The sequence below is a fragment of the Rattus norvegicus genome, chromosome 8 (assembly GCF_021556685.1).
Source record: "Rattus norvegicus strain SHRSP/BbbUtx chromosome 8, alternate assembly SHRSP_T2T, whole genome shotgun sequence".
In the NCBI taxonomy this organism is placed as follows: Eukaryota; Metazoa; Chordata; class Mammalia; order Rodentia; family Muridae; genus Rattus; species Rattus norvegicus.
The window spans coordinates 106,246,874-106,259,469 of NC_141541.1; the positions used below are offsets into that span (position 1 = coordinate 106,246,874).

The window sequence follows — 12,596 nt, forward strand, 5'->3', positions numbered from 1 at the left end:
TTGAATGGTTGAAATGATTTTTTGAGAACAATATAATCCTTGACCCCAAATCATGGACAGCTGTTCTTCTATTTGGGGATTTCAGTTCCACCCACAGGTCTCCTTAGAGGGCAAATTCCTAAAACAGCCCCCTCCATGGAGGCAGCAGGAACAGAAGACTGGCTCATGGTAGATAGCTATTTACAGGAAGCCGATTGGCTGGCCTGAGAGGGTATTTCTGTGGTTATATGTCACATTAATGGGAAGCCCTTATTTCTTTTCTAATCATTCAGTGGCAATGATTCCCTTCTGCCCTTTCTCCTTTCATTTAATGCTCTTATCTACAACCTCAGAACCACATCCTGACAGGGTGACCCAGAAGCTGAGCAACAGACACTAGCACGGTCTCCTAAGTCTGCCTCTGCCCCGTACGGTATGCGAGCTCTGGCTGAGACTGCAGCACTCTGAAGACCAGAACTGTGCAGAGGACATCACCCATTTAAAAATGGAGGCTGCGGTGTGACTGGCTTCAGGACATGGGGATGGCAGCAATGATTTGGGACATGTAGTAACTTGCTTGGGGTTCTTCCAAAGGTTTGTCCATATGCATGCTCCTGTGAATATGTTCTTTTTTTTTTCCTTTTCTTTTTTTTCGGAGCTGGGGACCGAACCCAGGGCCTTGTGTTTGCTAGGCAAGCGCTCTACCACTGAGCTAAATCCCCAACACCGTGAATATGTTCTTATTTAGAAAGGAATCTTTTTAGATGGGTGATATAAAGATCTAGAAATGAATCCCTCCGTTATTATCCAGATGGACCATGAATCTAATAGCAGAATCCTTACAGGGGATACATTAGGCAGAGACATGAATGGTAAAGTAACGCACTATATTAAGATAGTGGCAGAGACTTGAGTAACATGAGCACAAGACATGGAATGCCTAGAGACAGTTGTCAACACAGGACAGGAAAGCTTGTCCCTCAGAGTTACCATAGTCATCTTGTCTATGGTAATTTGCTGAAGTAACCCAAAATTTAATGTAGTTAGACTCTTAAAGGAATCTTGTAAGAGCCACCAATCATTCTTTGCCATTTGGTTTATTTTAAAATTAATTCCAGGAGAAAAAGCTGCAACTGGGTAAGACTGTCTGGCCACATGTGGACCAGCCTATCCAAGTGTCTGTCTTTGTCTTGTGGCATTAGCAAACCTATTACCAGGCTCCATGTCCTGCCCTGTGACTCCCATCAGATGAGATATCTCTGTGTAATCTCACCACTAACTGTGTGGCCCTATGGTTTCCTCCTAGACTTATGATGGGTCTCCTGTTCCCGCAGATGACAGTCCAGCAATTTTTTACTCTTACATCTGTTGTTAGGGGAACTGAAACTAGTAGTATGTGCATATAAAATAAGGCTAGTTATCAATACTTTTAGGAGCACCAAGTCTATAGTTCAATAATTCAGAGCCCACAGTGGGTAAAACATATTTGGTATCCAGATGGGAGGAAGATGAGGGTTTTCATGTGTATTGTAAAATTGTGAACTATATTTAGGGAGAATTACATGTTTTGAGTATTTAGTAATTGCCTCTAGTCAGGGGAATAAATAAAGTCTGTAGCAAAAAAACAAGTTTTACTGCCTTCAAAATAGTAAATATTCAGTGTCTATACATTTCCAAGCAAACATATTTTGATTAAGTCATTAATGTCACTTTATTGCTCTTTCTCCCTCAGTCTTGCTGAAGGATTTAACGTCAAACAATTCAACAGTGACAGCTGGTGAGAAATCAGCTTTGAGATTTCTCATTAAAAGTAATGCTGTGTTAGTAGCCAAATACTTGGAAATGTGAAATGTTAAAATTTAATGGTGTGGAAAGGCTTACTCTAACTTTGCAGATTGTACCATCTCCTCAGAAGTTGTAAGAAAATAACAACTGTATCGTGGCAGGCCTGGCAGAGTGGTAAAACTGACAAGATCCTGTACAAGTAGGCAGCCAGGAGTCCACAGAAGTGGGTGTGCACCTGAGCTGCTCTACATAGTGTGTTCTGCTCTGAAATACTCCCAACACCTCTCAGCTAGCTCCCCACTCATACACAATAAAACGTCTCCGGAGTTGCTGTTTCCGCCCTCGACACTCTAACCATTATTGGCCAGTATGCTGAACAGACAAACTTATTCAGCTTATATGATCTCCCTAATGCTGTTTTCAGGAGTAGTCTCTCCAATGTCTTATATCACTGCATTGTGCTAAGCATTTAGGAAATTCATTTCTCTGAGAGGAATACCAGGAAATAAAGTTTCATTGTATTTTTGATGGGGAGGAAAAATATGAGAACTCACATCCCATGTGATCAAAGCTGCCCGTCTGCATTTTGGGGAAATCATTGCATTCTTTATTTCCTGATTTTTAAATCACTTCCTCAACCACCTGTGACAATAAAAACGTACGACTCTACAAATTATCCAGTGGATCACATCTGTACATTTTAACACCAGCACCCACCAACCCTTATAACTGCACTGTAGCCAAGGACAGACAAGAAAAGAGGAGTGTATGTGAGTTCTCTGGCTCCTTCTGCCAGTGTAATTTATGAAAGCACAAGTGGTTGAGGTTAACACCCAACTATGTATGCATCTGAATAATTTACATATTATGTATGGTGTTACATAAATATCTGTCTTACTATGTCTTATCTCAATAGTGTGTATGTATACATGTATACCTGTGTGCATGCACATGCACATGCATGAGAATATGCACGTATGCATTCACATGTGTGAATACAAGTATGCACATGTTACCACACGTGTGAAGGTCGAGAGATAACCTTGTGGAGTGGTCCTCACTTTCTATGTTGTTTGAGGTACCCTGTGTTTGTTTTGCTACTTAAAAGCAGGAAACCTAGTCAGTGGTTCTCCGGTTTCTAACTCCCATCTCCCCACAGGAACACTGGGATGACAGACAATCATGCTTATGTGTCTGCTTTCCACATAGGTTTTGTACACTCAAACTCAAGTATGTGGGTATGTATAAGAAGCAAGTGAAGCTCTTAGTGAATGGGCATTTTGTATGACATGACCAAGCCAGGTCCAAGGTCCCAGATCTAGATCTATGGGCAACTGGTAAATCCTTTTTCCATAGGCATCAGACTCAGAATTGGAAAATTCTTCTTTCTCTGGTCCAAATATGTATGAGAAGGGTTGACCAGCGTGTGCAAAAATTAGCAATTACAGCTTCCTTTCCCTTGGTGTGTACAGATTAAGGCTGATGAACAACAGACACTTCCTACTAAGACTAGTCAATGGTCACCCCCTCTCCTGTGCTGCACATGATAAACATCCTGAGGGAGGTGACAAGTTGTCCGATGCTTGTCATGGCTCTATTGTAGTGTGTCCAACTCACTTGACCCCAGCTTTTATGTATGTATATATGTGTACCTGTTCTTTCTTCATTTTCTCACTGCTGCCCCAGTTAGGTAACCTGACCCAAAATGTAAGAGTCATGATACCTTCATACGTATGCATCTAGTGCTTTCATTCACTGAGCCACCTTCCCAGATCTCTGTCCCATTCACTTGACTGTAAGGTATCCCAGGGCACATGGTAACAGCTGAAAACTACTAGTTTCATGGTTGTTGATTGACCATGCTGCTGTTGCTGCTGTTGCTGATCATGATGATCATGATGATGAGGAAGAGGAGGAAGGAGAAGAGAAAAAATGTGACCCAAAGAGAAGAGTAGGCCTAAGTAAAGCTTTGGATGCTTCAGTAAAGAATAAAAAGTCCAAATCAAGAAGCCACTCTATCCCTCCAGCTCAAAGAGACATGGAGAGATGCGGGAACTGGATCGAGACAGCCCTAGTGTCTCAGCCCCAGCACTTCATAGGCAAGCCACCCACATCCTCTGAAGTGTAGTATCATCACTTATAAAAAGGAATGATCAATTGATATTATTTTAGGAAATAGATGTAAAGATGGCATACTTAAATACTCAAAAATATACTCTGGCTTGAAGCAATAATCCCATGATGCTGTATCTAATGTTGGAGGAGCATGAGACCTAGTGCGTTCTTCATTTCTCCCCAGATGAGAAATTGAGGGTCAGTGAGAAGGGCTGCTCTGCAGCTGTCTACCAGGATCTGGCCTACTCCGAGTTAAAGGCCCCGTAAAAACAGGAATTCTACTCTGACTATGGGACTCCCATCTTCCCAGAACCTTTCTCACTGCATGCTTCTGTAGATAGAACCTCAAGGCTGAGAGGAATGAGAAAACACCCTTCTTTGTTTTCCTTCTCCCAGTAGAGCCTCCTAGATCACACTGAGAATCAAGATGCAGACTTGATGTGAGCTACAACAAGAGCAACTCTGAAGCGATTGCCCAGGCCTATGGCTAAGCTTCCTCGGTGGGCCAAGTCCAGCTTTGGGTATTTTCCAAGGAGAATTTGAAGGATCTCTATCAGAACCAATGTCCCTAGCTAGAGAATGCTTCTATATATAGTCTCGACTCATCCCCTTGAAAGTTTCCCCTGAACAATGATGACAAGTGGTAGCCCCACTAATGGAATTCAGCCAGACAACTAAGGCACCGAGTACCAGGAAATTTCTGCCCACGTCTCTCCCCACTTTCCTACCACTAATGACACAGAGCCTACCATCGGAGCGTCATCCTTTCCAGACATGGCATTTGTTCTAATAGGCCACAGAATCTCTTTGGACTTGAAAAGTATTCCAAACCATTACCATCAACTGTTTCACCAGAGTCATCCCAGCAGAACATACTTTACTAGAGAGTGTTGACTTGCACAAGGAAGAAAAAAAAAAGGCTAGAAGTAGTATTTATGTTCTGAGCTGTTTGGGGATCTGGGGACCTCATGAACCACTGGACACTAAAGAGAAAATTAGATTTCAGGAGCAAAAGGCATGGGGATGATGAAGCTGAGAAGCCAGAGTCTGGGCATTGCAGTTATGTGGGAAAATCAGATTATTTTCTGAAAATCTTTTGTCTGAGAAAGGCACTTCTGTCTTCCAAGAGGCTGACTAAATCATCCAGTGTCCTTAGATTCCCTCTCCTATGAATTTTGCTTTCTCTCCTAGGAGAGCAGCTCAATACAACTGCACAACCATTAGACACAAGAGCCTAATGCAAAGAGCCCACTTACCAATAGGGCAGGGGACAGCTTGTCACTCAATTACATCCAAGTCCTGAAGCTCATTTGCTGGTTCTGGAATGACTGTCACTGTCCTTGGAAAATATATAGCATTGAAAAGACACAGATGTTTGTCGCCGATCACTACCATGGTTCAAATGGCTGGGCACTCACTTCTAATCATCAATTCTCTCCTCTTTCTCCCTCTCTCCCTCTCTCTCTCTCTCCCTCTCCCTCTTCCTCTTCCTCTTCCTCTTCCTCTCCCCTTCTCTCACTTTCCCCTCCCTCTCCTCTCTCTCTCTCTCTCTCTCTCTTTCATTTTGTGCAGAAATGTTATGCACTGACCATCACTCATGGTCAGGAGAGAGACTAGCATCTCCACACAATCTGAGAGCTGGGGGTATTTGTACATGGAATAGTATTAATACAATGCCAAGTTCTGATGCTGATGATAGGATAAGGTGGAGGAAGCCCGTTTCTCATCCTTTATTAGCTGACCTTAGTAGTAGAATAGTGACAGTGAATGGAAGCCTACAGTTCTCCACCGACAGCACCATATTCTCTTATGCTGAACAACCACTGACAATGTCAATGCTAAATAGGAATATATAACGTTGGATGTTTGTCATAAGAGCAACAAGGATTATGGCCAAACAATTTCAAGTATCAAAACTGGGACATGGCACTAACAGCTTCACCTGTCACTCCCAACATGGGGAGAATTCAGGGAGACATTTCAGAATGAAAACCCACACTCCACATTTGCTTAATCCACCACCTTCTTAATAGTTTCTCCAATGCAATTGTCCTGAACTCCTAGATACCCTTAATATACTGATTTGGTTCTGGTATTGAGAGGACAACCAAATGAGTCAATAAGAGACTGAGACATTTTGCTCGTAAATATCTATCAGTAGGGTTAAGGATACTGGTGACCTCTCATAATGCAGTCAATAAAATCTGCTTAAGGTTTTATCAGCTATAGGAGTTATAACGTTTTCACTTCAAGATCTTAAATGGACAGTGTGATTTCTGCTGTTTATGGCAAAGATGGAGAGGTCCTAGGTGTCACCAGACAGTAGTTGTATGGCAGAGTCACTCAGGAAAGTTATTTTTCTACAGATGACACCTGTCACAAATGGGGTGAAGACAGCACATTCTGAGACTTTAGAAAATTGCCAATTTCCATATTAAAGGGAGCTGCCTGACAGTGTAACTCAGGGGCATCGACACCCAGGAGGACTTTTGTCTGCTTTTTTCCCCAGCATTTATCTGCCATGCTGGATGAAAGCACACAGTATTACCAGTACACAACTCTCTAGCTGCTTAATTTAGCCACTTATGATGTTGCAATTTTAAGTTAAAAAGAGTTCTGGACGCCAAACATTTCATTTGCTAATTTTCTTTTCCATTCTTCCTCACAGAGGCTTCCAAATGGTTTGAAACAAAAATTCATTTTCTTGAATACACAGAATTGATGCTAATTAAAATGCCCGTGAGAGTTTAAAGGAATCTGCCAGCCTGGGGAAAATAGAAGGTCAATTTTATTTTTCAAAGGGCATGGAGAGAAATTAAAATACCCTTAATTCAAGTCATAGATTTTGTAGTTTGAAGATATTCCACAAACCTGCTAGGAGAATGAGAGGAAAAGCATAGTCTCTGAAGGCAAGTAGAAAGGTTTGAAGCATGGTCCTGCCTCCTCCCAGGTCTGTTCCCTCAGGCAAGGACAGTCACCCAACTCCCCACAGCATGGTCTCTGAAAGAAAGGGCTGTATTGGGGGGTCTCACCCAGCACATGCTTCTGCTATACCCTGGCATGGGCTTGGGCTTGGTGTTACTCTTAAACTAGGAATAGTGTTGGATAAAACTGGGATTGAAGATTTATCAATGAGTGGAAGTCTTTGTTTCTCATTGGTTTCAGACGAAGCTACATCCTCAGAGACCTAAGATTTTTCTACTTTGGATTCCACAAGGTAGGGTTCTAGCAATTCTTTCATCCCCATATTATATTCTCAAGTTCTTGCCCTGCCTGGATATACCCTGGACCTTCTATTTTCTATTCCTGGTTATTCTTGTTTATTTCATTTGAATGAGCTCTCTTTATTGGCTTATCCTTAAAACAGAATTGGTTTTATCTGATAGATTGGACCTAACCACCACACCCATTTTATCAAACAGTGAAATAAGCACATGACTCTAAATGAGCCATGCCCACCTGTGCCACCAGAATCCTCCTACTCACTCCTTGTGAGAAGATGCTCCTCCCTGGAAAGCTAGAGTGGAAGGGTACCATGGTTTCCTCCCACCCCATCAACATAATGAGATAGCAGAGGGCACCAAGGCAGAACCATCTTCCTCAGCCAGCTCAGTCACCAGAGGCAGTGAGAGTCAATGGTACAGAATAAAAGATGCAAGGCTCAGATGAATCCTATGATCCTGACTTCACTGTTTAATGATAGAGAAGCAGAGAAAAGCAAGGGGTCGGGAGAGGTTAGAGGGGAGCCTGAGTGACAACAGCAGCAAAGACCCCTTCAGAATATGGTAGGCATGCAGTCTAGCTCTGTTGGCTGATCTATGTGGTGCCATAATGTATGGCGCCAACTATCATTTACTCAACTTTAAACAAACTCAGGGATTTATTTGTGGATTTGCGTTTAATTAGCCTCAATCAGCACTACCCAGGAAATCGAGCTTGGGAGAGATGAAGGGGACATTGGCTCAGCCTTTACTTGAGGAGGGGCTGGGAAGCCAGATAGATAGACAACTGAGTCTAAAGACCCCTCTCTCCATATATATATATATATATATATATATATATATATTTATTTCTCAAAACCAGATTCTCTCTCTCCCTCCCTCCTTCCTTCCTTCCCCCTTTCCCTCTCTCATCCTTCTCCTTCTTCTCAATCGCATTCTTTTAATCTCTTGACCTGTAGCTCCCACTTGAAATTTTTAGGTAGTAAAGGACCTTAGCATTACTAGAGTCCAGATGGCCTACAGATATTGCAGGAAAGTGTGGGGATCTGGTTGCCTTTAGAAGAGTCAGGCAGTATCCTGCCATCCAGCTTCCATTCCTAGATAGGATAGTCAGAGAGAAAGACCCTATGATTACCAGCAATGTACCTACCATCCAAGTAGTACCTTATTACCAGTCAAAGATAAGGTCTGACATCCTAACTAGAAGGTCTATGCTGGAAATCCTGCAGTGAATTCCTGCAGTACTGCTTTGGTGTGTGGGAGGAGGGGGTACACCTTGCATGAACTTTCCCCACCCACAAACCACATACTACATGGTAGGTTTGGAGCTTGCATGCTGCCGTAGGAATCAGTCTAGAATGCAGGCATTCCATGCAAAGTCCTCTGGCTCCCAGGACACTGAGGTCCGTGAAGCAATTTCTGCTGACAGCGCTGCAGATCCTGTTATGCTGGGGCACAAGGTATTACTCTCACCTGAAATCCTAGGCGAGATGATGCCTCTCTCTATGGCCACTGTGGAAGATAAGGAATCCGAGTTAGATAGAGCATATAGATGGCTAATGAGTGCCAGCTTCCTGCCACCAATGGAGCAGTGTTGTCTGTCGTGCCTAGAGTAAAATGTGTATATCCTTTCCCTCTACTTCCCTGTCCTATTCTTGCTATAATAAAATGTCTGATTTATGATTTACAGAAAAGAGAGGTTCATTATTGCTCTTAGTCTAAAGGTTGCAGCACCAGCATCCACACACCTATTCCTGATACTCCCCTGCTAGTTCAGCTTATTGCAGAAACTGAAAATCAAGGGGGACGCAGAAGATGCTGAGGATGAAAGGGGGGCCAAGCTCCTGTCTCCAGAAAAAGGCCCAAATCCACTGGTACTCACAAGTACAGACTCTGTCCCATAACCCTGCCACCTGCCACTATTCCACTGAAAACCAAGTGCACCATCATCAAGAAGCTTGCGTGTACTAGAAGGACGCCAGGTTGTCACAGTGTGCTCCCATGTAAGAACTGGATGGACTCTGCAGTCGCTTGAGAAGCCAGGCAGTACCTGAGCTCTAAACCTCTGCAAATAGGTTCAGCAAGTTCGAGTCCCACTGTGTTCTCAAGAGCTGAAGTCCATCTGATCCACATCCTGAATCTCAGAAGACAGCTTTGTGGTCAGACCTGGAGGGTGTTGCCAATACAATCACTGCAAGGAAAGCCCAGAGTCACTGTCCGTAAAGTTCTCTGGATGATTTTTAAGGCATAGTTGGTCTCAGAATCATTGTTGTTTATTCAACAACTATTTACTATGTGCTGTGCTCTAGGCACTGACAAGGACCTGGGAATTTATGAGGAATGGAGAGAATTAGGCACAGCCAATGGAAGTTGCAGTATTTTGTGGTAAAGGTAACAAAGGTGAACACAAGAAAGCATTGTCTCCGTTCATAATAAAACTTTAAAACACAGCATAACTTTTAAGTACATCATCAACAGCTTTCCTAATGGGACATTCTTCCTTTTGTGTTGTTTTCTGTGGTTTTGTGTGAGGCCCTGTGGAGTTGTGAAGCACCTGGGGTGGTCCATGGCCCATGCTCTGAACATTTCAGCCTCAAATTGTCAAGAAATGATTTTCCTTCCTGAGTAATTCTACAGAGAAATTGAGCAAGTCGCCATAAACATTCTTAACATATCTTTGAACCGTAAATAGATTTGGAATATGGGATGTTCTCAGCTTCTCTGGCTGTCTCATGCTGACGAGGCATGCACTCATGTTTTCTAGGAAATGCCTCCTCCATCAAAATCTGGGAGCTAGTCAGTGGAGTAAAAATATGTAACCCTATCACCAGCACTGTCTCTTAGAAAGCAGGGGTTGGATGAGTGTAGTTAGAGGGTGGGCTGCCAGTAAGACATCTGGGAGGGTTTTTTGTCTATGAATTCTTAACAAATTTTCAATGTTGAAGAGAGTTCAGCTCCTCTTACCAACCTGGTCTCAGGATCTTCAACTTGGTACCACAGCAATGAATCCAGGTTTCCTGTTCAGTCACTCTGCACTATTGCCACCATGGGGCAACCATAGGTGGATGATGCACTGGCTACCTCCTTGGCATCTCCTTCTTTGTGTCTAACCTCTAGATGGCCAGACAGATGTCAAAGTCATTGCCTCCTACTTAAAGTGGGGACTGGCTCTCACAAGTTCAAACTTTGTTCCAGGTGACACAGCTGGAGATCAAGTTTTCTTTTTTCTTTTTTTTTTTTTTTGGTTCTTTTTTTTTTTTTTTTTTCGGAGCTGGGCCGAACCCAGGGCCTTGCGCTTCCTAGGTAAGCGCTCTACCACTGAGCTAAATCCCCAGTTCGAGATCAAGTTTTCTATAGGGTCCATTCTCTCACACTGTGAAAAGCATTACTGTTATGATTTAAGTCTAAAATGTCCCCCACAGTCTCACATATTGAATAAGTGAATACCAATGAATGGCAGTATTTGAGGGAGTTTCTGGAGAATTCGGGGGCTGTGGTTTAGCGGGAGGATCTTTGTCACTGAGGCCGTAGCTAGGATGATGTTCTAGTTTCATTTTGTAGCTGTGATAAAACAACATGTCCAGAAGCAACTTAGGAGAAGAAAGTATTTGGCTTATGCCTCCTGACCACAGTCCACTATTGAGGGAAGTCGGGGAATAAGAGACACAAGGTAGGAACCTGAAGCACAAACCATAAAGAAATGCTCTTGGCCATCTCAATCTCTAGTTAGCTCACTCACAGGCTCGCACTCAGCTAACCTTCTTATATAACCCATGGCAACCTGCCTAGGTAGGGATGGTGTTGCTCCCAGAGGGTTGGGCCTTCCTGTGCCAATTGATAATCAAGATAATTCCCCATAGACACATTCACATGCAGTGACGATTCTGGAATTTTGGTTTCTTTAAGAAACGCAGAAACATATTATAAGGATACGTTTTTGTTGTAAGTTGGGGCTGTTTCAAATCAATCCTAGCAGCTGACTGTGATTTGCCTCGTGCTCTAGCAGAGGTTTGGTTTTGCGAGCTGCAGGTAGTTTCTGCAATTCGGTTATGTTTGGAATTCTGGGAACTTTTCAGAGTGTATATAAATGTATGGCCCTGAGAGAGAAAGGGAGTGGTTGTTGGCTGTTCTGAAGGGGGGTGGTGTTGGTTGTGGTTTGACTGTTGTAGTGCTCTCTCTCTCCTCTATCCTTTCCTCCTCTCTTTCCTTTTTTCCCTCCTATCCAGTGATTGGATGTGAAACCAGGGGGGTAAACGATGGGAAAAAGAAGAATCCACAGTAGTGAAGACCAGCCACACTCAGGGGTCAATCTAATCAAGGAAATTTCTCAGTAGAGGCTTTCTTCTAAGATGACTTTAGGCTGTGTCAAGTTGACAAGCAGAGCTAACTAGGATGGGGTTGAGAGTGTATCCTGCATGACCTGTATTATTCTCTGCTTCCTGGAACCATGAGGTAATGCTTTAGACACCATATAGACTATTCTGTCTCTTATAGGAATCAATGCGATTGATCAGTCTGACCTTGAAACGACACCTCCAAAGCTGCCAGCCCTGAAAAAAAAATCCTTTATCCTTTAAATTGTCTCCTCAAGTACTTTGAGGGAAAAACATTTGCATTCTTGAGATTTTTTTCCTTTGACTCCACACATTGATGCCTTCCATGATTAGGCTCTGGCTCCCTCTTCTAACCTGACATTTGAAGGACTTTAATGTTAGACCATAAAGCTGTTTCATCTCAATGATGCTAACTCTTCCTATGTCTTGCCCAGATTATGTCCAGCAACTTCTAGGTCTTAACATTCTGATGTCCTGCTGATCATTTGCCTTGTCATACACAGACCCTTCTCCTCCAAAAGGCCTTCTTTCACTGGTAAAGCCTTTCTCCCACGAGGATGGTCTGTTATTCTTTTCTGTGAGTTCATGTTTTGCATGCAAGATAATTTAAGTTTCCAGAGCAGAGATGTCAAGACTTTATCTTGATTGTACTTAACACCTGCTAGAGCTTGTCAATCCATTGATAATGTCTTTATCTCATTGATTTTCGATGGAGCAGACTGGCCATGTAAAGAGGCTGGAGGAGAGGGCTTCAACATGCTGCCCTCTCCAGAATACAGGCTGCAGCGCTCCTTCAATGCTATGGGTGATTAGAACCTAAGAAATTAATCAGTTTCCTTTTCCACTGTGTAGATAGAGGGATTGTCCTAGAATAGCACCCTGCTGAAAAAGACATAAAAAACTATACCGAGGAAACAAAATCAGACCATATATGAGCTATAGCACTCAAGGAGAACTTGAACCCTTGACCCATCCCCCCCCCAAAAAAAAGGAAAGCAGAAATTAATCCTGAAAAACCAGCCAAACAAATTTAAGTCTATCTGGGCAGACATAGAAAATGAGCCCAGTTCAGAATCCCAAAAGATCTGGGCAGATGGAACAGGAGGTTAAGAAAGATGAGCTGAGGGGCTGGGGATTTAGCTCAGTGGTAGAGCGCTTACCT

The 12,596-nt window shown here is 43.0% G+C and overlaps 1 protein-coding gene across 1 annotated transcript in view; it reads right to left on the reverse strand.

Annotated features, from left to right (window-relative positions):
* Clstn2 (calsyntenin 2) overlaps positions 1-12,596 on the reverse strand; it is a 609,459-nt gene that overhangs the window by 427,509 nt on the left and 169,354 nt on the right.